Consider the following 18,744-nt stretch of genomic DNA (forward strand, 5'->3'; position numbering starts at 1 on the left):
TCTAAATTGTGATTATAGAATTATTCTCAAGCCCCAACACTCATAGAATTAAACCTTACAAGCCTGATACTTATCTGACTTATGCCACTTTAAATCAGAAACAACTTAGATGAAGCTAACCCAGGGGAAACAAGGTTCTGTATTTTTCCTTCAAGGGTTTATAACAAGTAGGAGAAGGAGGTGTCAGAAAAGTACGTACTGTTAGACATGATCTTTTCAATTGGACTAAGGGGGAAAAGATTTGTCAAAGCTCTGTACCTAGGTTATTATTTCTGCTTCATATTGAAAGTTTTTGAATCTAATTTTATAGCACTGTAATCATGGCCACAAATTTATTTATTGTCTGCAATGAGTACTGTTTATTTATTTATTTATTTTCATTGGGTTCTGCATACACTGCCCTAAGGGCACCTCTATTTAAATAATGGGATGTCTCGTGGATCTTGGTTAGGATGGAATTGTTCAGCCTCCCTTCACGCTACTAACCCAAAATGCTCAAGAGACCTCCTGTCACACAGGCAGAGGTAGCCCCTCAAGGCACCAGATAAATTTAGAGTTTTTCTAGATGTCTGAGACAGAAATGTTCTTGTCTGAAAGTAACAAAAGAATCTGATTGTTTCTGTAAGGAAAAAAAAATGTACTATAGATTATTCATAAAACCCCTATATTTCAAGGACTGACAGTGGGTAAAAATGTGATTATTCCCATCACTATGAAAGCAGATTATCATAGTGACTCAGGGGCTTATGTGTTAATTAAATCTTTTCTCCCAAAGATGTTGGCTTAAATTTTACGGAAATGATTGGTGTCAGCAAGTGGGCTTTTACTGTAATAGCAAGTATACACAGAGGTGCAGGGAAAGTCTGCTGCATACATTGGTGTCATTTTTAACCAAGGGAGTCTTATTTGTAAAAGCTCAACCTCCCATTCCGTGCTTACCCCCTCCTCCCCTGCAAAAGCTTGCTCCAACCTCAAAAACGAGGTATGCCGCTACAAGCCAATATAGTAACTGTAAGGTGGGATGCAATCAGAGCATTTGAATGCTACAACACAGCAAGAATACAGGAGAGGAAATAAGAAAGAAAATGGTGCTGGAAAGCCATTCTTTTGGAAGCCTGAGCAGTCTTAGTAATTTTAATCCAATAGAAAACTAAGGCACACAGGTTCACAAGCTCACGTAGGGTATGTTAGGCTAAGAAACCATCATTCATGACAGCATGGCAGAACTGCAGAACTGGTACCTGTGTACTTTACAAAGGCATAGTGCTATCTGTTATCCTCTTTGGTACCAGTACTATTATTGATCACACTGTCACATTTGAGGATTCACATCAAGAATAAGTAACTTACGCCAGAGTAATTTCCAATATTATTTTTCCAACTTCTAAACACTGCCATATACTTTTTCTGCTTATTACAGTTCTGTGACATTTTTGCTATAGATGAGCTGAATATTCAAAATCTTTCTCTAAAAATGCCACAACATCATTACCCGCACTTTATTTCCCTCCTGCTTTGATTCATGTTGCATTTTGCTCAGTGTTGTACAAGCACATACAGTATGTGCTTGTACAGTGATTGCCTCTAGCTTGGTTTACGCTGAGTGAGTACACTGTTCCCACCAGCATGGCATCAAGCAGACTAGCCTACATTGTGACAGCTCCGTACACCCACATCACCCATCTAACCCACTTTATTCAAGGACTGTTAAAAGAACACAATTTACAAACATCTCCCTTCCTCCCGCACACAGTCTTCCCATTCCCCCACTGGTGCACGCACACAATAAATGTGGAGCAGTTGTTAGTTGGGATCTTTCGTGTACTGTGCTCAGTTTTCTGCTTGCTTGATTCAGCCCTACATGGAATGAAGTTTCTGTATTACAAAGGTGAGAAAAACTGAGAAGTATCAGTGTCATTATTCATGAATATGATTCTTCTATTGATAGTGAGGATTCATCTACTACAGAATTAATAGAAGCAAAGTGTTACATAAATCAAGTAGCAAAGAGAAAAAAAAAAAAAGTGGTTTGGGTAAGGAACCAATAGACAGGCAGAAATTGTAGCAGTAGAAAGACTCTTTGGATTCAATCATGATGACAAAATATCAAGACCAAATACTTGGGGGAATGATTGGGGTAGGATTCCCATGACTTTATTTGAACCATTAAGCTTGTGATTTCAGTTCCTTAAAGTGAGGAAAGGTCAAGGGCCCTGGAAAAAGAAAAGTAGTAAGACCTACCAATGGGGGCTATTTATGCTTTGCAAATTCTCTTGAGGCTGTCTAACCTTTTATTGTCAAAGAAAAATAATGTCTCATGTTGTGTCTTTAACAGTCCTTGGTTTTGCCACTCCAATTTTTTTTTTTTTTTGGATTGCCTTCGAAGTTTCTGATCACATCCAGTCTAGATTTTGGCCTTAGGAACAATAAACTGTTGGATGGCATTGCGCCTTTTTGAAGATGACGTGGCTGTTGCTATCCAAGATCTCAAGATAGTTCTTACTTTAGGTTTTCTATCTTTGCTCTCATTTCACTTGCAGTAGATTTCTCTTTTGCATCTTCAAGTTAACTGTGCTAAGATCACAAAATCACAGAAGGGCTGAGGCTGGAAGGGATCTCTGGGGGTCATCTGGTCCAGCCCCTGTTCTAGCAGAGCCACCTAGAGATGGTTGCCCAGGATTATGTTCAGGAGGCTTTTAAGATCTACAAGGACACAATCTCTCTGGCAACCTGTTCAGTTGAGTACAATAACAACTGTGTTCAGTTGAGTACAATAACAACTAAACCAAAATGTAATACATCTCATAGTTTTTTATATATGTATATGTCTTTAATATGTTATATATATGTATATGTCTTTTCAGCTTTCTGGCTTCAGTTCTCTACAGCTTGGAAAACAAAAGGAGAATCAGAAAGTATGGAAAATTCACATACAACTAACTTTCTTCTATTGCTTTGTCTTCCAATGCCATCTCTTTCTGTAAGTCTAAATACTATTGTTCAGCTGACAAATTCAGATCCTACTGAACCAGTAGCAGAACTCTGTTTCACTCAGATGACAATTTCTATCTCATATTATTTGTAGAATATACTTTGATGGATTAAAGACAATGAAGAAATAAAGGGGGAATGAAGTATAAACATTTCCTTTAGGGTTGATATAGATACAAAGTTTTTAAGTCTGGAACAGCCTCATCTGAAAAATATTTCACTGCTGCTTTTGTTTAATCTCACTTTGCAGCAAAAAGCTTTTTACAGAACTAGTTATACCTGGTAGAGCATATGGTTTATCTTTCCGCTAAACACGGCCAACATTATATGGTAGCACTTCATCATGTCTTCAGATGAAATGACTCCTCAGCTCATTGCAAGATTTTGATGTCATGATTTGACATCGTGACATAGCTATGAAAACTCCCATATCCATTTACACATTGTGAAAAACAACTAGCCCTATACATAGCTACTTGTCTGTGCTAAAATACTCATGATCCAATCAACTTGATTTAAATTCATCATGAGTTTTGTCTAATAAGGAAAGCAGACTGAGGCTATAAAGCTATTTTATTTAGGGATGAATCTTAAATGAAAGGGGAGGAATAAATATCCCTTTACCTTAATGTGAACTGTTGAGCACTTCTGAAAATTAAGTAATCCACTGAAATGCTCAAGAGAAGATTTGGGAGACCAACTTTATGTAATTGTTTGTTAAAATGTTTCCACAAATCGTACTGGACATTGAACACAGGAAATTAGATTGCCTGGTGAAAATAATATTCTGTATCTCCCCATGCCTAAATCCCCTTCATTGAGGGAGCTGAAAACAGAAAAATTTTAAGGAACAATCCACTTACAGGGGTAATTCAAATAATAGAACATTGGATTATAATCTTCTTCTGCTATTGTCTATTAAATATTTCACTTTTCATTTGCTCAATTTACCAGAAAAATACAGGAATGAGGAGTCATTTCTAAAATCTCATTCCAAAAATTTGGCATGACCTAGAACAATCATATTAAGTGATTTCCTTCTCAGTCATTGCTACATATGAATTTTGCTAGCCTTTTTTTTTTTTCTTTTTTTACTCATGTAAACAATCCCATTGTCTTCGGTCACTTTACACATAAGTGAGAATATCTGCTGTTGAACAAAGGATGAATGAGGAAAAAAAAAATGTTTTCATCCGGAAGAGGCCTATCAGGTGACCCTGGTCAAGACATCTTTGTGACCCTCAATTTCACCATCTGTAAAATGAAGGCAATGAGACCAACTTTCTATGTCAGATGTCTAGTATTGTTAAATAAAAGACTATTATCATTTGACTTGCTTGCTTTCTGGATCCAAGAATAATAGAGTTGCAGTACTGGGGACAATTAGTCCCCAAAGGCTAAGCATATTTCTCCCTACCAAATAAGGAGAAGATACAGTAGCAAAGACCAAATAACCTGAAAAATATTTTTTAGCTATAATAAAAACTTCCCTCATTTTCCTACCAAAAAAAAAATATATAAACTTTTTCAGCACAGTGGATCTGACTGTCTTTACAGTATATCTGACTGATTTTACAGCATATTTAGAGCACCTGGATCCAGGGGAAAATAACTTCTCTCTCTCTGCTGAGTTGGTAGCCTTGCTAAATGGCTGCTGTAGGCAAATGGACTAGGAGTCAACAGTTTTACGGACCAGATGTGCCTCACAAATGGCCGATTAGACCATTCCAAAAAATAGTAGGGCTGAATATTGGATGCTGATCTCAAGACCTGGTCAGCTTCATGCCACAATTATCCAAACAATGCTACAGATGGATGCCATATTTCCAATAAATTCCCAAGATAAACTAGAAATCTGATGAGCAAGAACAACCATTTTGAATAATGAATTGTGTATTTTTGACCTGGACCTAATGATTTATGCATTCAAGGCTCAAAGCTTCCCCTCCTGGTTAAAGAACAAGGAAGAAACATGTAAATGAGGAAACAGGAGGAGTTCTGCAGGGAGCAGACACTAGCAGCATGTCCAGTTCTGCATGCTGAGTTAAATGGAGCTCAGACTCTAATAAAAGCCAGTGGGCAATGTCAAAGGGAACAAGAGGAAAAACAGAAGTAAACAATGATGAAAACTATATGTTCTGTATTTCCCAACATGCTTGTCAAAATAATCCCATAAATTGATCAATTTTGGTTGTGAAAAATCTGATCCAGTTATACAGATGGTTTGATTGCTAACATTTGCCAAGCCTGCTCCCAGCAAGGAGAGCAACTTGTAGCTCAAAGTTATGCTGAGGTTATGTCAGTCTCCCAAGCAGTTGCTCTCATTTGTTTATCCTCCTCCCAACTGCCAAGTGTCTTCAAAAACCTACTTACCAGACTCTAAAATTCTCCCTTAGTGCCATCATTCAAATTATGTATTGTCTTTACCAGTCTGTACCTAGTGCCCTTCCAATATTCTGTTTAGCAATTGTAATGCAGCACTATAATGGACATCCAGTCAGCCCTGTCAGATTAGTTCAATTGAATCATTTTCTGTAAAAATGAAGAATAATCTACAGTACAGAAATAGGCCTGACATAGGGAATTGCACTCCTTAAACCCAAATGTCAGTCTAGTCCCCAGTGAAATCTTAAGGTAGGATTCAATCCACCTAAAATTTGTTTAAATCAGGACATAAGCAATGAAGTCCAGTTCACCTATTTTTAAGTGCTGAGCCTTGCACCCAAATTACCAGGCATGACTACAGCCTGAAAGTTGCCTGAGTGCTTAACTACAGCCCTCCAAGCAGTATCAAAAAGTGCATTTTCTATACAGGTAAGTGTCACTCACACACAGCCTCTCTTTTGCTATCCAAAGTCAAGCACAGTGGCAGCTCCACTCCACCTACTTCCCCTGAAGAAGGTTTGAAAGTGTGGTTACACCTGTGTTCAGATAGGTTGAATCTGCACCTCAGCTGGAGGAAAGCAGAACCTGAATCTAGCACCTAGTACTTTTGGGAGGAGAGATTTTTGATTTAGTCTAATGTTTACTTCAAAAACTTTTCTAATGTTTACTTATGCAAAACACACACATGCTCAAAAACTGTTTGGGACAGCTGCTTTTCTTCCAAGTGATGTGAGTTACAGTTATATTCTCTCTTGCACTTTGCCCACCTTCCCCTGTCACTTCTATGCTTGAAGATTAACCACAGTGCCATCAAGAGGATAATGGACCTTAGGGCTGGTACCCAGAGCACCCTCGATGATGTACAGAATCACAGAATTTCTAGGTTGGAAGAGACCTCAAGATCATCGAGTCCAACCTCTGACGTAACACTAACAGTCCCCACTAAACCATATCCCTAAGCTCTACATCTAAACGCCTTTAAAGACTTCCAGGGATGGTGACTCCACCACCTCCCTGGGCAGCCTGTTCCAATGTCTAACAACCCTTTCGGTAAAGAAGTTCTTCCTAACATCCAACCTAAAACTCCCCTGGTGCAACTTAAGCCCATTCCCCCTCATCCTGTCACCACGCACGTGGGAGAGCAGACCAACCCCCACCTCGCTACAGCCTCCTTTAAGGTATCTGTAAAAAGCAATAAGGTCGCCCCTGAGCCTCCTTTTCTCCAGGCTGAACAAGCCCAGCTCCCTCAGCCGCTCCTCATAGGACTTGTTCTCCAGGCCCCTCACCAGCTTTGTCGCCCTTCTCTGGACTCGCTCGAGCACCTCCATGTCCTTCTTGTAGCGAGGGGCCCAAAACTGAACACAGTACTCGAGGTGCGGCCTCACCAGAGCCGAGTACAGGGGGTCGATCACTTCCCTAGCCCTGCTGGCCACACTGCTTCTTATGCAAGCTAGGATGCTGTTCGCTTTCTTGGCCACCTGAGCACACTGCTGGCTCATATTCAGCTGACTATCAACCAATACTCCCAGGTCCTTCTCCATCAGGCAGCTTTCCAACCATTCCTCTCTCAGCCTGTAGCTCTGCTTGGGGTTACTGCGCCCCAGGTACGAGTTAAAACTGCTCAGAGTAAGTCCCGTAAGATTTCTTTCACCTCCTGCTTCATTTTCTAACCCTGTAGTAATAAGAAGAAGGCAGTCGGGATACACTCCAAAAAAGGTACCTTTCAGCGCAGGCCTGCTGGATATGGTGGATCCAATAATAACCTGTTATTATATTATTACTGGATCCAGTAATAATGCTTTGGCATGTCTCAATGAAGCCAAGAATATTCTACCAAAAGATCTTGTCTGACAATTGCCTAGGAGGGTTCTCCAATGTCAGCATCTTCTAGTGTTGGTACTTTGCTCTAGAATTTAATCTGAGGTTCGAGCTGCCAAACATAATTTTGTTTGTCCTGCATACCTCTGAATTTGAGCATTTGTATCTAAGATATTTTTAAGCAGTTGTTAACATAGCAGGAACATACGGGAACATCTTGGTAGAAGGTTTTTTTTTTTTTGTTTGTTTGTTTGTTTGTTTAATAAATGAATTCTTTAGTTTAAAATACCTACTTAACAAAGTTCAGCCTGGCCATTTTTCAATGCTGTCTGTACATTGACATCAAATAGGCTTCCCTTCATTGACAGAGCAATGCTCTATAATGGCATCAATTTCTTAATATGCAGCAGAATCTCCTTAATACAAGGTAAATCTTTATAAATAAATAAATAAATAAATGAAAGGGAAAGTTCAGAAATATGTGTCTGGAATACCATATGGAGTGCTTTAGAGAGTCCAGTATTCAAGAGGCCACCTTTAGAAAGAGTAAAGTTGATGACCAGTTTGCTCCATCTGCTTAAACCACTTGCCAGCAGCATGAGCATTGATTAGGCTGCAAGCAAGCACCCTGCTGATGGGTGATGGGTAATTGGCAGCAGCAACCTGGCCAGCTCCAGCACAAACTGCCATCCTTCCTCAGTTCCTGGGAAATAGCAGGTATGTTGGGTACATTCTGGTCACAGGGATGAGACTCTGAATGTATGGATGTCTTTCAGAGCTTCTTCGAAATGACTTACAGATACACGAGGAACTGTCTCTTTTTTTTTTACTATTATTTTCTCTAGTGAATGCAGTAGATTAATTCCAGTAGAGGTGCACTATTTGAATAAGTGACAGTAGCTTCAGCCCTTTTAAACACCCACATTGATCAATTGCAGGATCAATTGCTGCAGGGTACACATCCCCAGTAGTACGTACTAACCCCAGACCTAGAGGCACTTCTCAGCAGTAGCAAGGAGCACAAGATGGGAGATTGTTTTTAAACAACTTGGGCATGCTACTGCCTGATTTTCTTAATCCAGTAGTAAGAACAGGAGAGTTCAAAAATAAGAACCAAGAAATAAAATGAAATCCAAGATAATGCTAGAAAAGTTCTAAAGAAGAAGGGTGAGAGTAGTGCTTTTTTAGACACAGGTTTGCAAGGACTATCTAGGGAGCAATCTACCCTGAGAAAAACAATGCTGTGACAAACAGAAACTTAGTTTTGTTTGTTTGTTTTCCTCTTGAGTACTGTTTCATTCATGCTGCTAAAAGTCAAGGAACTAAGATGTTAAGGTAGTTGTCCAGAAACTGTACTCAGCATTGGCCTCAGTTCCCAGAGGAACTGCTATGAAATTGTCAGTAGTCTGGCAGTTTTCCAAAACTCACTCAAAAAGTAGCAGAACACCCTACCTCAGAATTAGCAGTTAATTATTAACCTAATAAATGAGAATGTTACACGAGAAAATGCCAGATTCCAGCCAATCCAGTATCTGACTCCAGAGGCACAAGAACAGTGACAATTTTTCCTTGCTTGTTCCTTGTGAAATGCACAAATCCCATGTTTCCACATTGGGATGATAATGCACTCTATCACCATGCACACCCACTACACTGCAGCCTAGAGAAAGATTGGAGAGAGATCAGGAATTGGTCCCTCTTGCCTTATACCCCGCACCAAAACTATTCCTTCTAAAAATAAGTACAATTATTGCTGGATTCTACAAATAATTGTGATTATGTATGTACTCATTATTTACTAAAATCTTTCTCTTTTTTAAAATCTCCTGCTGAATTCTTGACCTCAGTGATACATTGGACAGGTTTGTGTTTTAGAGATGGGCTGCTTAATTCAGGATTTGCATGCCTTCTTTTAAATTTTCAAGTCTGGAAACATGTCCCACAATACCAATGGATTCATGTATCTAAACACAGAAAATCTTCTCTTCAAAATTTTCCACTGCCTCAGAGCCTCAGAGTCCAGACCATGAGGAGTTTTAAGAATATTTTTTATTATTATTATTATTATTTTTTTCCCAAAAGGACTATTTTTGTTAATGTCTATTATTCTGTCACACTTATTCGAGCTGAATTTCATCTACCATTGTGCTCCTTAATCCCTCAATGTATTTAAATCCATCTGGAATTTTTCTAAATCCTCCATAGTTCTTCCTAACAGAGACAATTTGCCCATGGGGTACCACTAATCCCTCTTACATGCTGAGAAGCAGCAGTTCATGACGAATCTTTCTCTCCTATCTCATAACCAGTCCTTAATCTGCAGTGACACCCTGGCCCTTGCTCTGTGAGTCACACTCCTTAAAGTCGGTATGAAGAGCATCCCATTTATCTCCTGTTGATTTGGAGGGTAGGTACAACTTGTGGTTTTGCTGCAGCAGCAGCTTTTCTGCCAGGAGAGTCTGATGCATCCCATCAGAAGGCACTTTGCTCCCAAGGGGCTCTCAGGCCTGGCGCTGCCACAGAGGAACAGAGAAGGTCCCTGGCATGGTTTTCTGGAGGCTGAGGCACAGAGGTCTTCAGATATAAATAACCAAGACATATGATGTGAAAGTGGCTTATCACTGATGTGGTTTCAGAGACTGATCACAGCACATCTGCAGCTCAGAGAAGCTGAAAACCTTAGAAGACCTTTTATTTTAAGGACACGGCGTTTTTTATTCATTTTTCATTTTTTCTCTTTTTTTCTTCATTTTTGTTCTGTTAAGACTAGTAAATATTTTAACATGCAACATAATTGGAAATTCAGTTACTGAAGTATGAAATAGAAAGATGTGAACCTCTCTTTGTGTGCAAATTTCAATAGTAACTGGACTATGGAAGAGCTACTGATACCATCACAATAAGCAGACACAGCTTCAACAAGGTTCCTCGAGAGACCTTCAGTCCCATCTTCCCATTGACTCCTGTCTCCAGGAAACTGGCTTGATGATGCTTTTCCTCATGCCACAACTACTCTCTGACTCCAGAGGTCACTTAAAAACTGGCTGCTAGCCACCAACACAGGCTTTGTGATCCAGAGGAAAGCCGTTGTGTTTTCCAGAGGGAGTAAATGGTGCATGGTGTCAGCTACACATGCTCCACGGTAGAAGAGTGGAGCATGTGCTCCTGCACCTTTAGGTGACATGGCAAGTCAGAGAAGACATGGCAGCACAGGGGTGATGACTCTCTCCCATTCTCATTAGGTCTGCAACAGCCAGTATAAACTACAACCAGTATAAACTGCCTTCATCAACTCTTAGTTCTCATTTTCTAGACACAAAGGGTCTCACTCAACCCAAGACAGATCCCATACAAAGGAGAAGAAACTGAGACATTACAGGGGTTCATTTCAGGTCACAGAGGAAGTAAGTGTTACAGCAAGGACTACTGGGACCATTTTAACATCAAAGTAATTTATAGTGTTACCATTAAACTCTTCCCGAGCCCACCAAGCCTAAAAGATATTTAGACACCAAAATTGTATTTGTTTCTCTTGTCTGGCATTGCCCCTGAGAGTAACTCACATGACAATCTATAATGTAAGTCCTGGGCACTGGTGCTTCATCAAGCCCACAGTGTTACAACAGCCTGCCTTGTCTGTCTGAGTTTGTGTCTTTTGTCCATGTTTCAGTGTAGTTTCACACATCTTGAAATACTCATTCCCAGTAAATACTTAGAGAAGAAATGTATTTCATCACTGAACAGATTTTGTCTGGTTTGAACTCAACTCTGTGCCTTAAATTTAGTTATATCATAATGAATTTTGTAAATTGTTCACATTTATCCAAGATTCATGAAAGTAACCAAATAACTTTTGAGCACAGAGTGAGTCACCGGATTGTTTGAGAGCTGCTTCACATCATGACAGTGTTATCATAATCATTTTAAGGACACTGCAGTTTTATTGCATTAGTCTGCAGATTTTTTTTTTCCTATGTTTGTTTTCCCAGAGGCTTTATTAGCCTTTAAACACTTTAAAACTTACTTTTATTTTGACAACTCAGCAATTTCCCACTTCTCATATTTTTCCCTCTTTTCCCACCACCAATAAGTGTGAATTTAAACCCCTTAATACAGACAGATTCAAGTCCAGACCAATTTGTAACACATATGACACCTGGTAAAAATCGATGGCAGTGGTAAGGCTATGAAGGTCAGAGAGATAACAGCATCATGGAAACACAAGAGTGATTGAGAAGTCGAGAAGGATCAACTCTCTAGAGTTATAATTGAAGCGTGACCCTGTGCCAGCTTGTACTTGTATTGCTTCAAGTAAGCACTACCCCCAGCTATGTTAATAGTGACAAATTCATACAGACACTTTGTTACTGGCAGAAACATGGAAATAATGGCAATAATCTCTGCTATAATAATGATATCTTTCTTTCAGAGTCTGGACCCCAACAAAGCACTCCTTAATGGATTTTTTTTAAGCTGGATGCATGAAACAGTGGTGAAGTTCACTTGTCACAAGCCCTAAACCTCAGATACAAAAAAGCCCTGAAAACACAGAATTGTTTTTTCAAATCCAACTACTCCATCATACAAGTAATTAATAAATGAGACTGAGGGCAAGTGGTGATACACATTTTAATGCACCTCTGACTTTTCGTATCTTCCCTTTCTTAATATCTCAAAAATGAGTGAAATTTAAACCTCTTCCTTCAAGGCAACGTAAAGCTCAGACCAACACAATGCAGATTGTTTAAATTACAGAAGACCAAGAATGTCCAGCAGCATAACATTAAAATAATGAAATTAAAGAAACACAAACATTTCTGTAACAGATCCAAATATTTAAGATTTTTAAAATGGACTTTTCCTAAAATCAATCTCCGTTCTATTAAGAAATTAACTCCAAATTTATTTCTTAAGCAGATACACACAGTCCTTAGATTGTGCCATACCTTATTCCAAAAAGTGCAAATGGAAATATCTACTTAATAGGTAAATTGAGTTATTTTCTCTGTTCTGATTCATTCTTGGTGTTCTGAATTAGTCTTCATTGAACTCCTACTTAAAAAGTTTTTGTTTGTTTTTTGCATGTCATAAAAATGATTTAGAGTGAGATAAAAATGACTTCATTCTAATTTTTAGTGGTCAGATGTTTACATTGTATACACATTATCTGAGTCAGGAAATTCAAAAACTTTATCAGGCATGAAAATTAAATTATTACATTTTTATAGCTGAACCTTGCAGAACTGGGCAGAACAGCACTGATGAAAAAGTACTGGGAGATAATCGACTGCATTAAAATTCAGTTTGATGCATTCCCAGGAATCCCAGTCTTTGTCTTTCTCCTTCTCACACATTTCAAAAGCTTAAAATTCATCACTCTTTTATAATGAACTACATGGTAATTACCAGAAAAACACTGTAATGCACTAGAAGTATTGACCATATGGTATTGTGAGATACTGCAGCATCTCAGGGATTTAATGACTACCACTGTTGATAAAAACAAAACACAGCTTACCACCCCATTCCTATCTCAGAGATATGTAACATGCAGCCCCACCACCTAAGGGTTGGTAGTGTGGAGACAGCATAGTGACCTGAACCTGTTCACAGAGAGCTTGTGGTATCCTTGCACTGGCTGCAGGTGCATGAGACACAAAGTGAGGTTGCTAATGCAGCACATTTGGTATGGAAAGAGAGAAGGGTGGAACAAGGAACATCTTCCAGCTATCTCTTCTCAGCTAAGCAGAGAGATACAAACATGAGCTAGTCATTGTGACAGTTATGTCAAGTCAAACTCTGGCTCTGGATCTTTCTCTAGAAGTGAAAATATAAAGTTTGACCTAATAGCAAGTGGAGCAAAATACCTGGGGAGGTGAAGAGCTAAGAGAGATAGATAGATCCCTAGAAGGACTCTTCTCTTGTAGAGCAATCTACTTCAGCAGATGAGAACCATGTTCCAGGATACACATTTTGGAGGCAAAAAAGCTAAGGGAAACAGAATTAGAACAGACTATCATATTACCTCTGAAAAAAAGAAAAAAAAAGAAAGGAAAAGAAAAGAAAAAAAAAAAAAAAAAAAAAAAAAAAGAGTATATGAGCCGGCTATATGGTCTTGCAGCCTAGCAAGCCAGTTTTGTCCTGGATTTTATAAAAGGAAGTGTGGCCAGCAGGTCAAGGGAGAGGATTCTTCCTCTCTGCTCTGCTCTCTTGAGCCACCACTTGGAGTGCTGCATTCAGCTCTGGGGCCAGCAGCACAAGAAGGACATGGATGTGGTAGAATGAGTCCAGAGGAGGCCACAAGGATGATCAGAGGCCTGGAGCACCTCTCCTATCTCCTACAGGCTAAGGAGGTTGGGGTTGTTCAGCCTGGAGAGGAGAACGCTCAAAGAAGGCCTTACAGTGAGGCCAGGGGCCTACAGGAAAGGTGGAAAGAGACTCTTTTTCAGGGGTTGTGGTGATAGGACAAGGGGGGAATGCCCCATCCCTGGCAGTGCCCAAGGCCAGGCTGGATGGGGCTGGGGGCAGCCTGGGCTGGTGGGAGGGGTCCCTCCCTGCCCATGGCAGAGGGAGCTGGGGGAGTGGTGTGAAATCACATTATCCTTAAGGTCCCTTCCAACCCAAACCATTCAATGATTTTATGATTCTATTTTGTGCTCTCTACGACATAGTTACACATAACTACTGTATTTCTGTTATTTTCTTGTGCACAAATAAAATGCATAAAATATTATTTTCCTGTGGGAATATATATCATCAGAATTAAGGTGAAACACTACATTAAAGCAGTGATGTAGGGGATGTGATTTCTGCCACCAATATCACAAGGATACTGGAGGATTAAAGAGAAAAGAAAAAAAAAAAAAAGATTTTATGTCTAAAAAACACTAGGGATTATGAATAATTACATGTGAACAGTTAACCAAGGAAGATTCTAGATTTACATTTATCTATTGATTATGGTGCTGAGAAAATGACAGAATAGTTTCTTGTCAATAAATTCATAGATAAGTATTTTCCACTTGTATCATTTACATCATCATGCCACTTGTAGGGAGTCAAACTGTATTATCAGAAGCAAAACTTTTGGCTTTAAATTCAATGATGGACACTTATGGAACCTGTTTATACAAGAGCAGAGTCTTTTAGTGAAAATGATAAAGTAGGCAATAAAAAATTTCCTTTTTTTTCCTTTCCTGTGTGCAGTGCAATCCGTTGCTGATCTTAACAGACTTCAGTACCAAGAGCTTTTCTGTTTTATGTATGTTTAGAATTTCCCGTAGTTTAAAACTAGTTGACGAAGTTAAGTGAAAAATATGCACAAATCTTTTCCCCTTGATAATTCCATATGGAATAATAATTTTAAAGAAGACATTGAGATATGCAGAGAAGGTCAAATCAGTGTTTCTGTTTGTATATATGTATTAAAGGACAAGAACATTCTGTTATTATTTCTAAAGAGACCTGAAAAGCCTTGTGGAATACAAAAACTCAGCTTCTAAGAAACATCAAGACCTTCCAGTAACAAAGAATAAAACCTATCATTCTTGTTTCATTGCTGTATATATTGTGATTCATTTTTATTTCATATTTCATTTTTAAATGCAATTAAAATGCCCTACATATCTCTGTTTGAGATAACAAATGATGAAGACCATAAAATACAATTCTTTAATGACTTGCCTAGGAAAACAGAAAACTTGGTGAATAAACTAAGAGTTCTGTACAATGCAGCTTCAGGGTCCTAACCTGACCATCATCCTGTGGAAAGTAATCATTATATGCAAAGCAGTATCATTTAGCACCTTTGTAAAGGTGCAGAAATAGTATCAAGCATTTAGAATTAACCTAACCCTTTGCACATTAAATGGGTCAGACTAATCATCTTTCATAGCAGTTTCATACTATGAACTGTAGATCAATTTTCAGCTTTTTCAGAGTAACTGAACAGAATTCCAGCTACCTCAAATTAAAAGCACAGAAATGATTGTATGATCCAATTAAGTTACAATGTTGTGAACAGATTTACAACCTATATAATTTTATATAGACAGTCCAGAATTGAGAGTTAACATATGACAAAACATAAAATATCTAGGAATTGACTAATACAATAGTGCTAGAAGTTGGTTCACAAGCCAATATGAGCAGTCTGCAATCTTGAATGTACATGAAAAGCCTTAGAATATAGATGAAAAATCTTAGAATTTAGAATAGTTCAGTTACAAGGATCCCTAGAAGATTCTCTAGCCTAACTTCTTAACCTCTTCAGGGTTAACCAAAAGTTAAAGTTTATTACTGAGGGCATTATCAAAATGCCTCTTGAATGCCGACAGGTTTGGGGCATCAACCACCTCTTTAGGAAGCCTGTTTCAGTGTTTGACCACCCTCACAGTTAATATTTTTTTCCTAGCATCCACTCTGAAATTCCCCTGGCACAGCTTCATGACATTCCCCTGCATCCTAGCATTGGTTATGAGGGAGAAGAGACCAGCACCTCCCTCTCCATTTCCCCTCCTCAGGAAGATGTAGAGAGCAATGAGGTTCCTCTTAGCTTTTTTTTTTCTTCTCCAAACTAGACAAACCAGGTCTCTTCAGTCTATCCTCATAGAACATGTCTTCCAGTCCATGCCTTAAAGCATTTATATTTATAATTTAATGGGTGTCATCCCTGCCTATGGCAGGAGGGGTGGAGTTAGATGGTCCCTTCCAACCCAAGCCATTCCATGATTCTATGATATTATGATAAAACACAAAATAGGGTGTGTTCCTCTGCACTGGAGGAACTGGGTGTCCAAGCTTGGCTTCAGAAAAGTATGACTTGGCTTTGAAGCCCAAAAGATTATGATTGTTAAGCAGTGAAAACAGATGAACTTTCTATTCTCAAATTAGAATTTCCCTTAGTGAATTTAAGTCTAGCTACTCCATCTCATATTTTAAAAATTGCACACAAACTTAACTATTTAAACTGTTGAGCAAGCAGAAGTTAGTTTAATTTTTCTTGAGATGGCAAGAACTACATGTTCTGGCTTTGGATTGCCTCATGAGGGACTCAGGAGCCTAAACACTGTTTAAAATGTTTTGAAGATACTGGCCCTCAGCTTAGAGCGTATCCTGCCAGAAAAATGGAAGTGCTGGCATTTTTTCCAGTTAAAAAAAGAAAAAAAAAAAAAAAGAAAAAAAAAAAAAAGTTTTCCATACATGAAGAACTAGAATTTGGGAAAATAGGAAGAGTTCTTTGGTCCCACATTTCTCTGACTTATTCTCACTGTATATTACCACGCATATATTCCCACTTTAACATGCAGATATTTTATAATTATGGCCGAAGCACCATGCAAGTGAAAATAATGCCTTACGGATATCAGTATTTTATAAGATTACTTTAAAATTTCAGAGTTAGAATTAGTAGAAACAGATCAAAGCACTTACACTGAGAAAGAAACACACTTCTTTCACACAAATCCTACAGTGGTAGAATACCAATTTTCTGAAGGAGAAAAGAGTAAACAAAGTAAATCACTCAATTTGATTGGTTTCTCAGCATAATAAAGTGCTGAAGCAGCACGGTGGAGGATTTGCTGGACAATTTTCTACACTGAAACTGTCAATTCATTCCGAAGCTTAGTGCTGATGGATATTATGGATTGGTATGGATTGCACTGCTCCAACCATCTGAAAGGTCACTAGACAAACACAGCAGGAGTGACCTATTGTTCTTACCATTGACAACCACACTGCCATTTTGACAAGTCTTTAAACTATCACAAATCTTTTCTTCAAGTATTACATGGAAATGTTTATCTTTGCTTTGTGGCACAATTAAAAGCTGGCATCTTAGGAGTTCACTGAAGCAGTCTTAATATCTCCTTGGGTCACACTCGCAAAGCCATGGAAGCCTGAGAATCTAATAGTGAATGGATCACCCCTGACATCTGTCAACTATACCACCAAGTATAATCTTTTCAGTTCCATTTTTAGATCACAAGGTGAAAAGAACTCAAGCTATTATCCTCAGTGTACAAGTATGCTGGACTACTTCCTTTCTCACCAAAAGACCACTGTTTCAGTCATGAAAAAGAAGCTTTGCCGCTCCAAAAAAATCATGGCCAATAAAATTGATGGATTGGAACAATGACCTGTTAGTTTATGGAGGAAGAAGAAAGCATACGAAGACACTATTACAGGAAAATAAATAAGTACCTCTGCTGTTATATTTCAGGATTTCATTTCATGTGCACAAGTTAAGGTTCAACTAAAAGAAATAAACCACACCCAAATCATAATTTTAAATCGATACTCTTAAATGTGTTCATTACTGCTAGAAAAATACTTCACATATGACTTTGTCTAAAACTCAGGCTGTTAGGCAAATATAAGTCATACTTTCCCTTATGTTTAAAATAGAGCATTTTTAAAAAAGCGTAAATATCTAAACACAAAGTATCAAAGATCAGTTGTGAAATCAATTTTCTGAGTATTTACAGACTTTAATCACCTCTCAAGCAGCAGTTATTCCAGACTGACATAGATTAAAGAATTTACTAGGAATAGGTCCAGTCCCTTTACTTCATCGTCTGAGAGTAGATGTACAGTTACATACAAATGTGTAGCATACACTTATTGCAAAGACATTTACTACAGTTATTTATTTACTGCAGACACCCAGTAAGATTTTCAGTACAAAATCAAACTCATACAGGAAATTTACTAAAGAAATGTTCATTAAATGAACATTAACATTTCCCTTCTGTGCAATAATAGTTAACAAACATTATAACTCTCTCTACCCTCTCTCCCCCCAGAAAAAGTACAATTGCAGCAACATTCATGAAAATAAGTATTTACTAAAACTCTCAGCTACAGTGACCCAATTGCTCTCTAAGGCCACTTTATGTACTAAAGAAATGGTTCTGGGAAATATTAGTAAGTAATAGATCCATCTTCCACTGCAGAAAATATTTCACTGTTCCTGCATGGTGGGCAGGTCCATTTTTAGCATGTAGAAACTCCTGAACAGGTTTCATTATCCTTAAAAAAATATATCCCTATAAAATTCCAGAATATATAAAAACTTATTTTGAAAAAGTATGAGGTTTTCATTTTACTCTTACATTTCAGTTAAACCTATTTAATACAAGTAAGTTTAACCTCCCACCTTTTGTTTGGGGAATGCCCCAAACAACACAAAACAAAAAAGTGTATGTTGGTAACTGAAGTTCTGAGGAAAGTCACAGAAAATCACAGAAAAGTTACAAGCCACTGGCTAAGAACCCTGCAATAGTTTGCTGTAGAAATTAAATTTCATTCTGGTTAATAAATAAATAAATAAATAAATGAATTACTTTAGTTCATCTTAATCATATAATTCTCTTTAACAATTAAACTTTCTTGATTAGGAACTGAAAAAAGCATTAAAATATATTCTCATTTTCTCTACAGTGTCTTTGGAGAAGATGAGATCTAGTAGTTCTCAGAGTACTAAGAATGTAGCGAACAGTTAATTTAACTGGATGCTGGTCATATGTGCTTGGTGAAACAAGCTGGTTA

The 18,744-nt window shown here is 38.2% G+C and overlaps 1 protein-coding gene across 1 annotated transcript in view; it reads right to left on the minus strand.

The window, feature by feature from the left end:
* PTPRN2 (protein tyrosine phosphatase receptor type N2) overlaps positions 1–18,744 on the minus strand; it is a gene marked incomplete at both ends in the record, with an annotated part of 643,308 nt that overhangs the window by 367,914 nt on the left and 256,650 nt on the right. The gene's annotated exons all lie outside the window — the stretch shown is intronic.

This window comes from Netta rufina, assembly GCF_964035555.1.
Source record: "Netta rufina genome assembly, chromosome: 2".
Lineage (NCBI taxonomy): Eukaryota > Metazoa > Chordata > Aves > Anseriformes > Anatidae > Netta > Netta rufina.